The 19,291-nt window shown below is 44.1% G+C and overlaps 1 protein-coding gene and 1 pseudogene across 11 annotated transcripts in view; both read left to right on the forward strand.

Moving 5' to 3' along the window:
* CLEC16A (C-type lectin domain containing 16A) overlaps window positions 1-19,291 on the forward strand; it is a 1,646,984-nt gene that overhangs the window by 1,076,351 nt on the left and 551,342 nt on the right. The window lies entirely within an intron of this gene.
* On the forward strand, window positions 19,128-19,243 carry LOC141101859 (5S ribosomal RNA; annotated as a pseudogene).

Raw genomic sequence — 19,291 nt, forward strand, 5'->3', positions numbered from 1 at the left:
TTTCGGTCTTTTTTCATTCACGGCGCAAAAAATTAAACCCAGAGGTGATCAAATACCACCAAAAGAAAGCTCTATTTTGTATGAAAAAAAGGACAAAAAATTCATTTGGGTACAGTATTACATGACTGAGTAATTGTCATTCAAAATGTGAGAGCGCTGAAAGCTGAAAATTAGTCTGGGCAGGAGGGCGGTTTAAGTGCCCAGTTGTGGTTAATATGACAATTTTGTTTAAAAAAATAAATTAAATAAATATTAATTTTCCAAACAATTGTGGGCAAAAATTTGCAACTTCAAAAAACTCACTATGCCTCTTACTAAATACATTGGACTGTCATCTTTACAAAAAGGGGCAATTTGGGGGGTAATTTGTATTGTCCTGACATTTTAGGGCCTCAAGAAATGAGCTCACTGCAGGAGCCTTCCTACTTTCTGTAATTTTGAGAAACTAGATGCTAAAAAAATGTTTGATGGGGTTCATTGGGGGTATCTCCGTGCAGCTCTTCAAAAATTTAATTTGCAAGGCTTTATATTTTCGGCAGTTTTCGCGTTATACACTATTCCCTCAGCCAAAGTCTACACAGCGAATATGTTATCTGATGAATTTTATTGGCACCCGCCAAGGTTGCCCACTGTCACCCCTTATAATTTCACTTATGATGTAACCCTTGGCGGAGGCTATTAGATGTGACAACTCCATCTCAGGGATTAAAATAGCAGACTATAACCACAAGATAGGCTTATTTGCCGATGGTGTGGTCCTTACACTCGCTAACCTGACTTCTTATCTGGCTAGAGTACAAGAATTACTGGAACTATTTGGATACATATCTTACTATAAATTAAATGCCACTAAGTCTTGTATTTTACCTATGGGAGTCCGAGAGAAACTAGTAGCACAACTCAAACTATGATTCCCATTTCAGTGGGCTACTAAAACTCTCTCCTATTTAGGGGTCACCCTATCTTACCCGACTTTTGCCATTTATGAGTCAAATTTTCCTAATCTGTTAGATGTGATCCATAAAGACTTAAAACTTATTTCCACTTATGAGCTATCCTGGTTGGGGAGAGTGGCAGCCTTGAAAATGCTCCTTTTGCCTAAACGTATTTACGATTTCAGAAAGTTACCGAAATGTTTACTGGACATTTTCTTTACCCTGACTGAAAAGTTGTTTAGACAATTCTTGTGGAAAGGAGGGATTGCTAAACTAGCTTTCCCAATGTTACTCAAACATAGACATATAAAGGAGGTGTGAGCTTTCCTTCCATACAAAATTATTATTATGCGGCCATTCTGGACCAAATGAAGGCCTGGTTTGATCCAAAGTCTGAAAAACTCTGGGTACCTATTGAGAAAGCTGTGATGGGTCATAGAGATCTGCCCTCATTATTAATAGCTAAATTGACGCATTTACAGATAACCTACCCTTCGTTTTCATCCATTGAAGCTACTTTGCTTCCATTGGATAAATTGCATTAAATGATACCCCCAGAATCCACTGTGACCTGGTTTACTAATATTTAATACCCAATCTAAGGGTATAAGCTTGAGTAGTTTCTGGAACGTGGCATTCACCCTCTTCACATCAGTTACTGGCCTTATCATCCATCCAACTCCTTACCTGGCATTGCTTAATCCTATACAATTTAGAGTGGTTATACCTCACATACTTATTGCTGTACGTCTGACCATTACATCGACATGGAAAACAATCACGGCTCCTAATGTCACTGAGGTGATTTATAGGGGTCATGACACAATACTTATATGAAAAATATTTTGCTTCTATCTCCAACACCCTTCGCACTTTTACGTCATGTTGGGCTCCTTGGGTTTTAGGTTTTCCAGTTGACAACTAATAGAAAATGAATACAAACCTAATTATAGATGGCTTTTAAGGTATCTCTCTGTAAAATGGTACTTGGTTTTTGTCATTGTTGTTTTTATTTACCCTTATTTATTATTCCGTATACATAAATAGTATAAATAGTCTACTACGCAGTTTTGAGAATGCAAATGGTCACCATGACACTTAACTTGTATACTGATCCCATGCTTTACTTTAGACAGCAAATTTTGAGCTATGGAATAATTTTTGAATCTTCAAGTAATATTCTTGGTTAATCTGTTTCTAAAATGTGTGTTTCATTTTATATGTCTAAGCTTCTAAAAAAGTAATTGATAGAAAAATGCTCTCCCCCCCAAACACACTATGTACATTTGGGGCATGGTTAACGAGCACTTTTGGGTTATTAAAACTGCACCACAAACACCTACAATAGCTGGTTGCTAAGGAGCAGACTGGGAAGCCGGCCGCCGCATACTTAACAACCGATGAGTCATCAGCTGTCAACGGGCTTCCCTGCTGACAGCTGAAAGAAAAAAAAATGCCTGTTAAAAGAAAACAAGGGGAAACCCAGTGTCAAAAAAATAAACGGTGTGGGGTCAGTCCCCCCACAAAATCTATAAATCCATACCAGACCCTTATCCAAGCATGCAGCCCCGCAGGCCAGGAAAGGGGGGGGGCGAGCGAGGGCCCCCCCCTCCTAGACCATACCAGGCCACATGCCCTCAAAATAGGGGGGTGGGTACTTTGGCATCAGAAGAAGAAGACCGGAGAAAGAAGACTCGTTAGAGCTACAACTGGGTACATACTTCAGTTAATAAAGCACTTGTCAAAAAAGTCTTTGTTTTTTGTAATGGTTAACCACTGGCAAAGGTTGTCGGGAAGAGGCCCTTGTCCCCAGCAACATGTGGACAAGGTGCTTTGGTGTGGGGGGGCGCAGAGCCCCCCATCCCCAAAGCACCCAACCCCCCCATGTTGAGGGCATGTGGCCTGGTATAGGAGGGGGAGCCGCTTCCTCGTCCACCCTGGTATCCTCGTCCCCTCTGGTATGGATGTTGGGGGGGACACCACGCCGTTTTAATAAAAAATCAATTTCAGACCAAAGTGCCTGGTATGGACTGAGGGGGGAAACCCCACACTGTTCAAGTCTGTGGCTGGGAGCAGGCAAGATGGTGCCGGATCGCCGCTCAGAGAGCCACACCGTTCCTCCTCTGCTAGAATCTCCCTGGATCTTCCCTCAGAAAACTAAAGAGGACATAATGGAAATACCCCTCTCCTCCAGAGAGATTTCAAAGTGCCCAGCTCCTTCTCCCTCCGGCTCTCCAAACATGAAAGGGCATGCGAGTAAAAATAAACAGCACTGGGACACACGTGCAGGGGAGCGTAGTGAAGCTGGGTACACAGACACACTGGCTGCACTTCCTACTTCAGATAACCCTGCACCAGAGCACTCACTTAAAAACATGCTACTCTCCCTAAAGAGGGATTACAGAGAGATATTCACAGATCTGTGATGCAAATACAGTTCCCAGTTGATAACATTGGAGAACGCACTGCCCGGTTAGAGCAGCAGATGTCTTAATGTATGATGAACAGCACATAATGAGCTACTTGATGATCACATGGATAAGGTAGAGTAAATCCAACAGCTTAAGAATAAAATTGTTGACCTTAAGTACAGATCAAAGAGGAATAAGAACCCTATGCTCAACTCTCCCTCTTCACAGACATCTCTGCTTATATAGCTTAAAGGAGGTACACACGCTCTCTGAGAGCTAGGACCAGCTGCCTTAATCAAGACCTGAAAAGAAAACATTAAACTGCAGTCCACGGACTTGGGAGTCTGTCCCACCCAGAGCTCTGTCAGACTCCCAATAAAACCAGCTTTGGAACGTACTTTACCAATACAGGGTAAAGAATTAGTCTCCATTACCCTGAAGTCTTTGCTGGTGTTACCTTAGATTGCAAATCTAAGAATTTGTGGAGGAACATATATCCCATTAATCACTTTTCCTGTCATTTTAACCTGTTTCACAGGCACCCCGCTAACTCAGGGGGGTTGAGCACCTTGGGCAAACAGACTGTAAACTCTGCAGGGCATCAGTGTTGGCTTGTTGGCTACCTGGTTTATGTTCTGTTCTACTAAAAATTTTAAATTCTGTAGAGCCAAGAACCATCTGGTAACTCTTGCATTTTTCTCCCTATTTTGGGCCATCCATTTGAGAGGGGGGCATGGTCAGTTTGGAGCAGTGGCAGTGCGTCCATTAAGGGCCCTCTGTCCAGCCTACATCCTCTATGTAAAATGGATAGATATATGCATTTCATGAATCTATCCATGGCCGCTGTAGCTGCCCCTTTTTCGGACGCCTGGATTACAGCGGTGGGGGTGTTTTTTTTTTTAAGCACCTGTTTGGAGCCATAGGCTCTAATAGGCTTCAAAAAAGGTGAACTGTGAGCACAGAGCATTGCGCTCGCAGTCCACCCAGGTGTGTTGGCAAAGCAAATGAATATTTGCTTTTCTAACACTGAACCGCCTCTCTGCCAATCAGGAGGCGCGGATCTAATACCGGTCACCTGATTGGCTGTAGGCAGAGGCGACCCCATTGGCCGCCTAGCAGAACAGGAAGAAGAGACGCAGGGAGGACACAGGAGCCATCGCCTGACCCATGCTACTTATCCCACAACTCCCACAGCTGTCACAACTGACGTCATCAGGGTCAGTTGTGACGAAACGGCCGTAGGGTCACAACGCGAACACGCATCGCGCATGCACGATTTTATTTTAAACGGCAGTGGAGTTTCCTATACTGTCCCTGCTAGGAATTTTACGTTAATGTTTTTAAATTTTAATAAATCAGCCAGAGATTCTCTGCACTAGTGGAGTCTTTTTTCTTTTGGCATTTATGGTTCACCGTCGCTGGATTTGTGGAAGCATACATTGATTGCTCTATGGGAAGTGCTCCTGGGACTACATCTTGTGAAGTGCTCCATGTTGTCGCTGATTAGCTGTCCATGAAGGAGGTTGGTGGGTTTTCAGCAGTGTCTCCTGCAGGACATCCCCTGTGGTTCATACATCTCTACTAAGCCTGTTTTGACCCCCCTGAATAAGGGTGGTCGCAGGCTTTCCGGTAAGCCTCCATTACTTTATCACCAGGTGGTGGGCAGCACTAGAGATTGAACACTGACCCCGGGTCCCGCATTGAATATCATAAATTTTGGACTTTATTTCACCTTCACTTTTATCATATGAACTATTTTCTCACTATATTATATATTTTATTATGTCCTTGCAACATTTTTTGAGGACTTAATTGATTTATTATATATCAGCCGATTTGATGTTAATGTCATTTTATTGGATGCTATTCACCGTTATTGGTGTACTCTATAGTTAACTTCCCCCACCTGTTCTACAACCTCGTAAGCCCCTTGCCATTTTGCCAGAAATGTACTCTCCACCGTAGGTACCAGCACAAGAGCTCTGTCACCGGAGTTAGAGATTCGGATCTTTGCTGAATGGTTATAGACTCTAGCCTGCTGAGCCTGTTGCAAGTGGGATTTAACAATGGGCATGACTTTTCCAATCCGGACTTGCATTTGAGCAATATGCTCCACTACACTTTTGAGTGGTGTTGCCTCTTGTTCCCAGGTCTCTTTTGCTATATCTAATAGGCCCCTCGGATGTCGGCCATACAGCAACTCAAAAGGGGAAAAGCCGTTGGAGGCTTGGGGTACCTCCTGTACAGCAAATATGAGATATGGCAAGAGACAGTCCCAGTCCCTACCATCTACCGCTACCACTCACTTTAACATTCCTTTCAGCTTTTTTTTTTTACCTTTTCACTAGACCATCCGTTTGTGGGTGGTACACAGAAGTGCTTAAGTGATTAATTTGAAACAATTTACACAACTCTTTAGTAACCTTTGACATGGAGGGTGTGCCCTGGTCAGTTAACAGCTCCCGAGGAATACCCATGCGTGAAAATATAAGAGAAAGCTCTTTAGCAATACTCTTAGCTGAGGGGTTCCTTAACAGGATTGCCTCTGGGTACCGGGTGGCATAGTCCAAGACAACCAGGATATACTGGTGCCCCTCTAGCGGACTTAACCAAAGGACCTACAATATCCATGGCAATCCTGTCAAAGGGCACCTCAATGATGGGTAAAGGTACCAATGGACTCCGGAAATGTGAGACCGGAGCAGTGAGCTGACAAACTGGGCAAGATTCACAGTACAATTTTACCTCTTTGTGTAAGTCTGGCCAACAAAACTGTTGCAATACTCTTTCCTTAGTTTTATCCACACCCAGATGTCCCCCAAGAACATGAGAATGTGCCAGGTCTAGTACCATGCGTCTATGAGGTTGAGGTATTGAGGTCTCCTTGTATTTCATCCACTCTGTATGACAGGTCATTTTCCATAGCAAAATGTGAGACTATAGCCTCCTCCCCTAGCTCTTGGGGTACCCCATTTACCACTTGTCCCCTTTCCCTAGCTAAAGTGGGGTCCCTAGGCTGGGCCGTGTCAAACTTTTCTCGGGTTGTGGGCAGGTTCCGCAGGTCTAACTCCAGAGGGGGGTTCCCTGTGTCACCTGGAAGGACCTCCAGAGGAAAATGTGCAGACTCTTTCTCTTCATTCAGCGGTTCCGGGCAGTAGGAATCCGATCCAGCTGGGGGCCCTGCTCCCTTGGCGTTTCCCCATAAGTCCCAGAAAAAAAGGAAGTCTTGTCCCAGGACAGTGTCATACATTAGATTTTAGGACTACTCCAACCTCATGGTCCATGGTGCCACAGGGAGATTTTATAGATACAATGGCCGTGGTGTAGCACTCGGTATCCCCATGAACACAAACAAAGCCCATTATCTGTCGCTGCATCCTTTGGGGGTTCACGAGACTGGCATGCACTACAGTTACTAGACTGCCAGAATTCAAAAAGGCAATCTAGCAACCATCCACTTTAATGACACAAATCTGTTTTTCAGTGCCGCCTGGCTGTGAGGGGTGCCTCCTGGTGTAGCAACAAAAGAGCTTTGCTGGGTCATACTGTAATCAATAGGTTCCTGGTTTAGCAGACAACTGGCGGCCAGGTGCCCCAGTTCTTCACAATGCCAGCACACTATAGGACCCCGGTCCTGGTGGGTCTCCCTTTGGTGATTGGGCCCCTTCATGCCTTGCGCCTCTGGAACCTCAATCGCATTTACCTCCTTTTTCCCCCACTTTAGGGCGGGATTGCTTTTTCCCAGTTTGGTGGGCTTCTATCTCTTGGAGAAGGATTCTTTGGGGTACTACACCTTAAAGAAAATCTCTATACACCGCTATAGTCCTCTATAGTACCGCTCCACGTTGGCATCTTTAGGATCAGCTTTCCTGGCAAACTGCTGTATGGGGGTGGAAAGGGCTCTTACTAAGTGGTCCACTATGACTCTCTCCACGATTTGGGCTGGGGTGGTGGCCTCTGGCTGTAACCACATCTGTGTGAGGTAAATGAGGTCATACATCTGGGACTTTGCAGGTTGGTCCACCTTAAATTGGCAAGCATGGACGCGCTGAGCTCTCAAAGCCATTGTTGCGCCAAGGCGACCAGAATGTCAGGTTTCCGGTCAAAAAGAGGACAAGGACCTCGGCTCTTTGGTCCTGGGGAAGCCCTTCACACTCTGCCACCCTCTCAAAAACCGTGAGGAAAGCCTCAATGTTATCCTCAGCAGTCATTTTCTGTAGAGCAGCCTGCACTTGCTTGCGTAAATCTGCAACATTGTCCACATGTAGAGCCTTGTCAGTCAGGGACTGTGTCTGACTCTGTATGAGCTTATTGAACTCCTGCTCCTGCATGGCCAGTTGGGTAGCAGTCACAAACAAGCGGTTAGTTTCTTGTTGTTCTGTGCATGCTTGTACCAGCTGTTTAATAAGTTCTTCCATTGTCTTAACAGTTTACTGGTACCAGTAAATTAAAATAAAAATTTAGCGTACTGTCCCTTTAAGAGAGTGGGCTTTTTTTTTCTCTCAAAAATGCCGCTGCAAGAGGTACAGACTCTGGGTCTTGTGCCCCACTCCAAACCACTAATTTGTAGGGGATCAGACTCAACGCAGGGACAAACTCACAGTTTCCTTAGGAAAACATCATCTTTAATCAAACAAAAATAAAATGCTGCTCTACAGAGCCTTACTGTGTTTGTAAAACCAGCCCAGGAACGGACATTACCAATACACTATCCTTCTTTACCCTGAAGTCCTTGCTGGTATTACCTTAGATTGCAAATCTAAGAATCAGTGGAGGAACATATATCCCATCAATCACTTTTCCTGTCATTTTAACCTGTTTCACAGGCACCCCGCTACACTCTACACAGAATTCAGGTGACAACTTTCCCTCCAGAATTCCCTTTAATTGAAAAACAGTGGACTGAGCCTGACCGGTTTCTTACTAGTCCTCTCTTCTCCACTGAGTATTCTTTTTTTGCTTTTCCTTTTTTGGACTCAGAACAAGTTAGATCACACCTCATGTATGGCTCCCTCCCCATATGACACAGCACTGATCCTAGTTTATGTCTGCGCCCCAGGTGAGTTGTGTGCTACGCACACCTAGGTGGATTGCGTTTCTGTATGTTTTCTTTGTTTTGTTGTTTGTTCTTAAGTTTTACAGTAACTTGCCTTTCTGTTCAACTGATGTTCAAATCTGTGTGTACAGGATGCTTCAGACCTCATTGTCTCACAGGGTATTGCCTGACGATACCTATGCTCATGTCACAAGTTCTCTGCTATGTAATGACTCATGGTTACAGCATGCCTACAATATACATTATATAGATTATATAGATACATTATATACATTATATACATCTTCACTATGCCGATTAAAATCACATCTATAAATGCCAAGGGACTCGACAGTCCCCATAAAAGAGCTATGTTCCGGAAAGAAGCTTTACGGTGAAAAAATGGATTTATTATGTGTACAAGAAATGTATTTTCACAATGCTAAACCCCCTAAACGTCACCACAAGTCCTTTTCGTATGACTTTTTGCCAATGCTGACAAACGTGGGGGGTCATGATAGCTCAACCTAATAGAATTTGATCCTAATAGTATGATTTATTATCCTCTCAGCCCTTGTAGAAAACCAAAACCTTACTATTGTCAATTTACATGCCCTCAGTACACCCCAAAAAAATTCTATACTAGACTCATGAATAAACCCCCCCGTATAATCAAAACCTCATAATTTGTGTGGACTTTAATGTAGTTGACCCCTCATTCTTCTAATCCTGCCGGGAAAAGGTCTTCTGCCCTATCTCCCCAATTTAAGTCTGAAGACTTATTTGATGTAATGGCCCTATTCCCATGATTCAGAAAAGGACTTCTATTGGTTCTATTCCTCCGCCCAGAGGGTCTACGCAAGGATAGATCTGTTCCTTATAGATAAATATATTTTTCAATCAGTAGCTAAAATTCAAATTGGCATCATCACTTGGACTGATCATGCCCCAGTAACAATGGATTTAATATCTAGCTATCCCAGCAGCCGGGATACGGTCTGAAGATTGAATACTTCTATTCTTAGCAATCCTGTCTACAAGAAACAGATCGCTTCTGAGATTGAAGCCTTTTTCCAATCCAACATTGGTACCGTATCAAATAATGCTGCCATATGGAATGTACACAAAGCTTATATCAGAGGACTTTTCATCAAGCTTGGTGCCTATGAGAAAAAGAAACGTATGGAGACTACTCGTTTAACACCAGATTTACTCTCTTGAACAGCAATGTAAATCCTGCCCTTCTGACCTAATCATGACCCAGAGCCACTCCTTACGATGCCAACTCAGGGAACACCTTCAAAAAGCATTTGATGATCTCATCCAAGGGCTCTGTTTAACCACATACTCTCAAGGCAACAAAGCAGGGCTCTTTTGGCTAAGCAACATAAGAACCAGCAGCGGCCCATCCATGCACCCGGCCCATAATTTATTTTTTTTAAAGATATTTTTTTATTACGTTTCAGACAATCAACATACAAGAACTTTGGTTATTCATGGTATTGCATACTTGGGTAATACACGTGAACATTCAATAAACACATATCAATTCACATGTCTCTTGTGGTTAGTAAATGCAAGTTTACAAGAAATGACCGGCATAGAGTAATCCATCTTTAAAAAGCACCCACACAGGTGAACATGGTGTAGTGCATGGCACAATCTAGAGTAGTATATAACAATGCATCTACCCTGGAGTAGGGGTCAAAGGGCTAGCCATCCATCTGCCCCATATTTTTTGAAAAGTTTTGGTTCTTTTCCGAATCTCAAACGTGAGCTTATATAATGGTAATATTGGCAGAAAAAAGGGAATGGGATTTTTAGGGTGCCCAAGAAAATATCCTAGTCAAATGTCTAAAAATATATTGAATTTATTAGTACAAAATATCTAAAAAAAAAAAAAAATCACAGTATCATCATACAGTAATCATAATATGAGTAACCAGCAGTGGCTTCTTGCTTTACATGTTTCGCCATGCAATGGCTTCCTCATGAGACTTCTAATAAGCACTGCATAACATGGTAACTATAGGTTAAAATCAATATGCTAGAAAATCAATATTTACTAATCAAAACACATTTGAACAAAATAACATTTAATTTTTTCGCAAATGCATTGGACCCGAGGGTGCCCCCTTGTATCCCCACCTGAACTGTGAAACGTGTCCTATCTATGAAGGTCGCGGCCCTGATGTATGAAGGACATTGAAAGATGTGGAGAAATCTGGTGTATCACAGAGGAGGACATACAGGCCCCCAGAAGTGGAGTCCTATCTTAAAAAGTATACATTGTAAGCTCAAGCTTAAAAAAATCAGCAAAAAATGACCAAGGGAGAATAAACATACTCTAACATCAGAATACAGATTTCAGAACTAGTCAGTGGTGGAAGATGTCTTAGCAAATGGTACTCCCAGATGGTTAACACATTTGAAGGCAGACTTTCCCAGAAAAAGCTTCCAAGCAGTCACATATTCTAATTAATGACCAACAGATGGGAGAGAAAAATGTTCAAACCAACATGCTAGCTTCCAATATGCAAATCCCTACCATAATCTGAGTATTTTTACCTTTAAAAGACTTGAAGCATCACATACCACTTGACCCACGACTTCACCGCTGCCATGTCTGCAGAAGGAGAGATCCTTTTATGTCTCCTCCACTTCCACAGCGTCCAATGGCACCAAAGGAGGCGCAGGCGCCAATTAATTGCCACCGCACATGAGTGAGCGGCGCCGGAAATGACACCACGTGCAAGCGCGATGATCAAATGATGCCATGATACAGCGCCAGAAATGACATCATACACACACGCAATAATCACACAGTGCTATGATGGAGAATCTGTTCATAACTAGGTGCAGTCTCTGGCTAAAAGGAGCCAATGATCGCCAACTCCACGCCCATTACCCCAAACCATAGGGTAAGTGGGCGGATACCAGTCAATGGAACGTAGTACATAGGTGGCACTAGCCCCACAAACACACATTTGAGAACACCCCCTATATGGTTGGTGGAGAGATTGCCCTGGGCGTCCGTGTGATCACCTATCTCCATATCAATGTACTTAAAGGTAACTAGATTGAGTATTGCCATCTGGTGGCCAACCATGGAAAATACATCTCAGGCCTGTATATAAATGTAAATGAAGTCACTAAAAAAATAGTTATCTCTCCTTTCATAAAAAGGAAAAAAAAGAAGGTACACGTAGGATACTCAGTTCAGAAAGGGGGGGATTTCTTGGGGAATTGCGAAGAAGGGGGCAAACCAAAGACCTCTCCGGCCAAGGCAAAAGCGAGTTACAAAACAAACAAAATAATATACAATAAAATACACAACAAGAAATGGCCATTAAATTATTGGGATCCCAATTACAAAGTATTTTAGTTTTCTTATGCCGTGTACACACAAGAGGAATGTCCGACAGAAAAAGTCAGACGGAAGCTTTTCATCGTATATTCCGATCGTGTGTATGCCTCATCGGACTTTTTTTTTCGAAAATTCTGATGGCCCTAAAAATAGAACATATTCTAAATATTTCCGACGGAACCAATTCCTATCGGGAAAACCGCTCGTCTGTATGCTGTTCCGACGTACCAAGAACGACGCATGCTCTGAAGCAAGTACGAGACGGAAGCTATTGGCTACGGGCTATTGAACTTCTGTTTTCTTGTCCCGTCGTACGTGTTGTACGTCACCTCGTTCTGGACAGTCAGAATTTGGTGTGACTGTGTATGCAAGACAGCTTGAGCGGAATTCCGTTGGAACTCCGTTGGAAAAACCTTCAGAGTTTATTCAGATGGGAAAATCGGTCGTGTGTACAGGGCATTAGAGTCTTTAATACAAAAAGACTCATATGACTCTAAAGGAAGGGTTTATAGCTAATGGACTTGTTCAGTCCAGGATGTTTGGTAGCTAACAAGGTGTGAATCCATTTTGTTTTGCACTGTAAAAGTAGTGTCCACATCACCCCCCCCCCCTTTTCATGTACCGTTATATGCTCCAGGGCAGAAAACTTCATTTTGGACAATGAAAAACTGAAAAAATGGCCTTTTAGTTTTGCCCATGTAAAAGGCCTTGCATTCGCATTCCAAAAAATAGACTACACCAATAGTCTGGCAATTGGAATAGCAATTAGATCTATACTTCTCTCCATTGGGCAGCAGTATCTTAGAAGCACTCATCAGGTATCAATTTCTGCAGGGCCTGGTACCTGTGGTTTTACGAACAGCACTATTAGGAGTGGTAGTGAGATGGCTATGTACAAGATGATCTATTATTATTGATTGAGATCTCCTGTAAGTGATTTGAGGATAAGGACTTACTTATTTTGAGACAACATCATCAGCCACTAATAAATGCCAATACTTTTGAATGACATCTCATATCTGACAATGCTGTCCAGAAAATCTAGTTATCAACCCCTTTGGTCTGGGATTAGATTTTTTTTTTTTTGAGAAAATCAGAGTGTCTCATTCCTTCTGATTGGCCCAGTGATAGGCCTTTTAAGGCCCGACCGACTATAACCTCTTAGTAAGACCTTAGCTTTGATCTTGAAGTCTTCCTGTCGACTGCATGAGACGAGAGACCTGGGATGAGAACTGATAGAATGTAAAATTGTGTTGCCCACAGAGGGCTTACGATATAGGGAAGAGCCTAAACTCCCGTCCCCATTGATGAAAATAAAAACGTCCAAAAAACAATTAGTCCTTTGGTCATAATTCATTGTAAATCTGAGATTAAATTCATTTTATTTTAGAGTTTCCAAGAAAGAGATTAACTCCTCCTTGGACCCAGTCCAGATTAAAAACATATCATTGATGAATCTTCGCCAAATTAGTACCCTAATTGGTTGGTATGAATCACATTTAAGAGGATCCTTACGTGGCTTCAATAACAGGATAATCAACGTTTCCAGCATAGCGGGGGGGAAGAGTTCCAATGTCTAGGGCCTTGTTATAGTTATGTAAAAGAAATGGGCATATTAGGTGCTGAAACTGGGTATACTATTCAGCCGGGAATCCATCTAGGCCCGGTGTCTTGTGTGCTGGTAGTTGCGAAATGGCCATGGCGATTTCCTCAGAAGAAAGAGCTGCCTCCAATTTCTCACGCCCCTCGGCCAAGAGGGAGGGAAGAGAAATCTGAGCTAGGTATTCAGTTAGTTGGAAGTCAGTGTAGTCCACTCTGGAGGAGTATAAGTCTCTGTAGAAGTCTAGAAAGGTCTCCATAATATCCCTAGGAGTGTCTCTAATCTGTCCCTGAGTAGACATAATGTGTGGAATAGAGATAGGAGAGTCTTCAGGCCTAGTTAAGTAAGCTAAGAGACGCCCAGTTTTTTTTACCATGTTCAAATGATCTCTGGGTAATGTGTAGCAAGCGTTTTTGTGTTAGGTCTAATAAACGGAGCTCATAGTCTCTGCATAACTGAAATATTAATTGTCTCTAACTCCTCAGTACGTTGTTGAGTATTTTTACGTACTGTAAACTGTAGGGGGGAAGGCAGCAAGCATCGTTCACCTCTTCGCCTGGGCAAAGCACCTGGGCAAAGCACCAAAGCGCCATGGCTTCTTTAGGATTAGTGTAGAAATGGGCTTTGCCATCATGAATGATGCGCAGCTCTGCAGGGAAAAGAATGGCGTATGGGAGGCCTTCAGTACGCAGTCGAGCTTTCACAGCCGCAAAGGAGATGCGTTGGCGTTGGACGTCAGCTGAAGAAGTCAGGATTAACAGAAAAGGTTTTGCCTTTATGTTTAAGGGGCCCCTTCTCTCTCACATGGCATAGAATGGTGACTTAATCTTGGAAGTTAAGGATCTGTGCAGTTAAGGAGCGTGGGGGAGCTCCTGCAAGAGGGGGGCGTGGAGGGGTACTGTGTGCACATTCGATAAGATAGGAAAAGGAAGGTGCCAAGGTACCAAAAATGTCCCGTAGCCAAGAATATAAGAATTTCTCATGGTGAAAGCCTACCAAAAATGTCCCGTAGCCAAGAATATAAGAATTTCTCAGGATGAAAGCCTTCCGCGCGCTCAGGAAACCCCACGAAACTGAGATTTTTTCTCCACGAGCAGTTCTCCAGGTCGTCAGGTTTGGTGCGGATGGACGCCATTTCACTAGTATTTTCCTGCACGGCAGCAGACAAGGGGCGCACTTCATCTTCTAATGTACTTATACGTTCCTCACGGCCCCGGTCCTATCACGCAGGTTATGAACATCCTGCTTTAACAGTGAAAAATCCATGCAGATGGATGCTATCTGGGTAGTACATGAGGCCTTGCAATCTTGTATGGCCAGCATAATATTAGCCAGGGTAGGCTCACGGGAGGGAAAATTTGTGGCCTGACAATTCTCACTGTCCTGAGGGGAGTCCTGGGGCAGCAGGGGGTCTGGCTGGGTGTCAAAGGGATCAGGAGTTGATTCACTCACCAGGGCAGCGGAGTCTCTGCAGGAGGAGGGGGATGGCTGCAGCATGACAGACAGCCCAGCCTGTGTCCCAGCGCCATGTTTCCGTTTAAACAAGCGCCTTGCTCTGCCGGTGGCCCGTATTTCACCATGGAGCCCAGCCTAAGATGTGCGTACAGCCGTGGCTTAGGGTATGGCACTGTTCCGGAGCACAGACTGAATTTGGCATTGAGTTATTAGAGCTGGCACTCAAGAATAACTTTTTTAAATTTACTGGTTCCTATCACAAACAGAAAAGGGGCATCTCAATGGGTGCCCCCATGCCTGTTTACATTTAGGATGATGGGAGGAGGAGGTGGTTTATGCCTCTTTGATGTACCTTGGCCACACAGTGTGGTGGCTATGGCACATCGACAACGTACTGATGGGATGGGACTGATGAGGAGTTGGAACACTTCATGGAACCATAACACCCGTAACATTCATCTGACTATAGTGGACCCCGGGAGATCTCCTTGCTTGATCTATCTATCAGGTTGGAAGGAGGCAAGTTGGTTACTAAGACTTTTCGGAAGTAAACGGCTGCCAATAATTTGCTGTATGTAGTCATCATCCAAAACCCCTGGTATGTGGGATTCCCGTTGGACAGCTCCTCAAGTTAAGAAAGAACTGTTCCTCGGATGATGACTACCATCGAGAGGCATATGACCTGTACAATAGATTTAGGGATAGGGGGTACTCACACTGCACCCTAAGGAGAGCTAGGAAAATTGCAATGGAAAGAACTAGAATTGATCTTTTTAAACCCCGTACAGCCCAAGTAGATAGTGTAGAGGGTCTGTTCAGGATTGTCACATGGTATGGGGCTCAGTGGAATGAGGTGGGTAGGATCCTACAAAGCTACTGGCACATACTGACTCGCTCAAGTAAGCTTGAAGCCATAGTAGGCCCAAGGCAAGTTTTGGTAGCAAAATGAGCAGTAAACCTAAATGACACATTTGGTTAAATCGGAGTTAATGAGAACACCCAATCGGAATTGGCTTACTGACTTCCCGAAAACTGAAGGGGATGTACCCGTGGCCATTGTGGAATGTGCAAATTTGTAGACCGTTTGTGTTCACTGACTCTGATGGTTCTGAATTACCAGATTAAACAATTTATAAACTGTGCCACTACTAGGGTTCTGTATATTTTAGAGTGCCTCATGCAGAAAATTGTATATGGGGGGCGTGGCCAAGACCGGGATGTGAGGACGCAGATCGCCTGAGCTCCGTCCACACCACACACATCCTTACCTGATCCTGCTGACCTGACCGCTCTTCAGGGGCCCCTTCTGTAGAGCCCACCAGGCGATGGTCAAATATGGCACAATCTTGCTTCTGCAGGTATGGCGACATTGGTGGCGTGAATCACGGTGCGTCCTCCATAGGGATGGAGGACGCACCGTGATTCACGCCACCAATGTCACCATACCTGCAGAAGCAAGATTGTGCCAGCCAGCATTCTGCACAGAGACACAGCCAGTCATTCTCTTCTTCCTCCTTGGCCCAGCAGCTCTCAGGGAAGGGTGAGTCACAGCACCCCCCCTTCTAGCCCTGATGATCCCCTCCTGTTCTCCCCTCCTGAGGACACAGAACCTCATACCCCTAACGCAGGAAATGCTGACACAGGCCCTGCAGAGCCAACCCTGGCACAGATCATGGAGGTCATTCAGTACAGCCATGCTTCCCTCACCATGCAAATAGACTCAATTAAAACTGACTTAGCCTTCCTGTACACAATCTCTGTCACAGAATGACCAGGATGAGACACATCCCTTTACAGGCCTCTGTAAGGTTAGGGAGCTGCATCAAGCTCAGGGCTACACTGCTGACAAGCTAACTGACATGGAAGATCGCCTGAGGCGTAATTATCTGTGCTTCCTGGGGTTCAGAGGGCAGGGCCCCCGAGGCTTTCACGGAGCGATGGCTGACATCCACTTTTGGCGCCCCCACTTTTTCACCATTGTTCGCCATTGTACGAGCACATAGAGTTCCTTTACACCCCCTGCCCTCTGGGGCCCCACCACGTACCATGCTTATTAAATTACTGCACGTCAGGGACAGAGAGGTGGCTCTCAGGGCTGCCCGAGAAAAAGGCAGTGTATCCTATAATGGTAATGGAATCACCATTTTCCCGGATTTCTCAGTAGCTACACAAAAACAGAGGGCTACCTTCCTGGCCATCAGAACAAGGCTGAGGCATATCCAATTGCCTTACAGCATGCTGTATCCTGCATGGCTGCGGATCATTCATCGGAGCAAGGCCTACTTTTTTACAGATCCTAAGGATGCGGCGCACTGGGTGGACACCCTGGGGCCTCTGGATCCACGAAACCAGAACCGGAGATCTCCTCCTCGCTGAATGTGAAAGTCCTGCACTAGGTTTCTTTACCTCCTGTTTAAAACCCCGCACTTAGTTTATGTTACCATAGTTACGTTGTTAGTCAGGTTGAAAAAAAGACCATCCAGTTCAACCATAAAAAAAGAAATAAAATAAAAAATATCGTACAATCCAATATACCCAATTCTATACCCACAGTTGATCCAGAGGAAGGCTAAAAACCCCAGCAGAGCATGCTCCAATTTGCTCCACATTTATGTATCCTTAACTGAGTGTTTGGGTTCGCTAAAGCCTCCTCAAGCTGTGCATGCTTTTTCCTGTCCATTCATTGCTGGAAAAGCTTTTTTGTATCTGAGAGGATCACCCAGATAACCTTTTTTTTCCCTCCTAAAAAGTTTTCACACTTTATCCTATGGTGGTTGAAATTCACTAAGTAGGGTATACCAGCAATTAACGCTGCTGTATCCTCTGTGAATAAGAGTTTGACTTGTCTGGTAGACAATGCTCAAATGCTTAGGAATGCCTATTTAAAAAAAACAAAAAAAAAAACACTTTTTTCTCTGGCAGATTGAGTGTCTCAGCCTGCACTGACAGTAATTGGTTAATCGTTGAGAAACCAGTTTAAACAGGTGTTCAAGGTTATCTTGCTCAGCAGGCCCAGGATCTGGCAGCTTTATGTTTGCAATAGTTGCTATGAGAGTTTCTACCCTTCAGGCCTTGCACCCTTCGCTAAGCACCATGCAGAAGCTCCTAGGTAGTCTTCCTTTTTGAAGTGAAACAGCTATTTGTGGATTTTTTGGATAGTACATCCAAAGAAATTCTAGTGGAAAATGTACCCCTTTTGCCATTTAAGAAAAGGAGTAAATGTATTTTCGTTTTAAAGCTCCTTCTCCTGTGCCAGGGGCATCAGCCTCCAGGCAGTCACGATGGCTTCCGCAGTAAGATTCAAAAGGTAATCCTCAGGGTTAACCCCAGGGACAAAAGAGGTCTTGGGGGAGGAAACCTACAAGATACTGAAGCCTCCTTATGAGGAGGCGCCCCCGCTCGCTCAATAGGGGGAATTCTTCTACAGTTCTCAAGGATCTGGCAGGAAGTGTGTCAAGACGAATGGGGGACTTCCTCAATAGCTCCAAGGTACAAACTGGAGTTCCAAGAGTTCCTGTCTCCTCGTTTTCTCAGATCAAACGTTCCTAAGGATCCAGAGAAAAATAAGTCTTTCTCTCAAGCATTGGACCATCTTTTGGCAAAAAGTTATCATGGTGGCCCCCATGTAAGAGCAGAGGTTGGGGTTTGGTTAAATCCAAATGGTTATTCTGAATCTCAAAAATCTAGATTCAATCCCTGAATATAACCACTCTTTTTTCGCATGGAGTTAATCCAATCAGTTATCTCCATCCTACAAGGAGAAGAACTTCTGGCGTCAATTGTCATACCTCCATATGCCTATTTCCTCGCTCACTATTAATATCTACTTTTCAAGGTGGAAAATCTTCTGGCCCCTCTTCTAACCAGATTAAGGAAGCAAGGTATAATGATTATGGTTTACCTGGACGATCTGTTCTTGATAATCCAGTCGGTAGCCAGGTAGTAGATATTCCAGGTAGTTGAATGTGGTCCAGTCGGTAGCCACATTCAACTACCTGGAATATCTAGGTCGGATTCTCAGCCTAGGAGAAATCTTCTTTAAAACCATGAAAAGGGCTAAGTTACTTGGGTCTGATCATAGGTACACCCAGAAAAGGGTATTCTTACCCCAGGCAAAGATCAGCACCATAAAGGAACTGATTTAGGTGGTCGAAGCAAGATGAATTCTTCTATTCAACTTGGCATGAGGTTGTTGGGAAAGATGATGGCTTCATTCGAGGCCGTTCCTTATGCTCAGTTTCATTCAAGACTGCCTCAAAACATTATCCTATTGGCTTGGAACAAAGGATTCAAGCTCTTGATTCCCAATGTGTCTGACTCCAAAGCCTACGGCCACATCACCCTGAAAGCGCTCAATCTCGTCTGATCTTGGAGGCTAAGCAGGGTCGGGCCTGGTTAGTACCCGGATGGACCACCTGGAAATACCAGGTACTGTAGGCTGGGTACGCCGGAGCCTCAGTTTATGGTTAATATCCAAAAATCTGCAAA

The sequence above is a fragment of the Aquarana catesbeiana genome, linkage group LG06 (assembly GCF_042186555.1).
Source record: "Aquarana catesbeiana isolate 2022-GZ linkage group LG06, ASM4218655v1, whole genome shotgun sequence".
NCBI classification, from domain to species: Eukaryota; Metazoa; Chordata; class Amphibia; order Anura; family Ranidae; genus Aquarana; species Aquarana catesbeiana.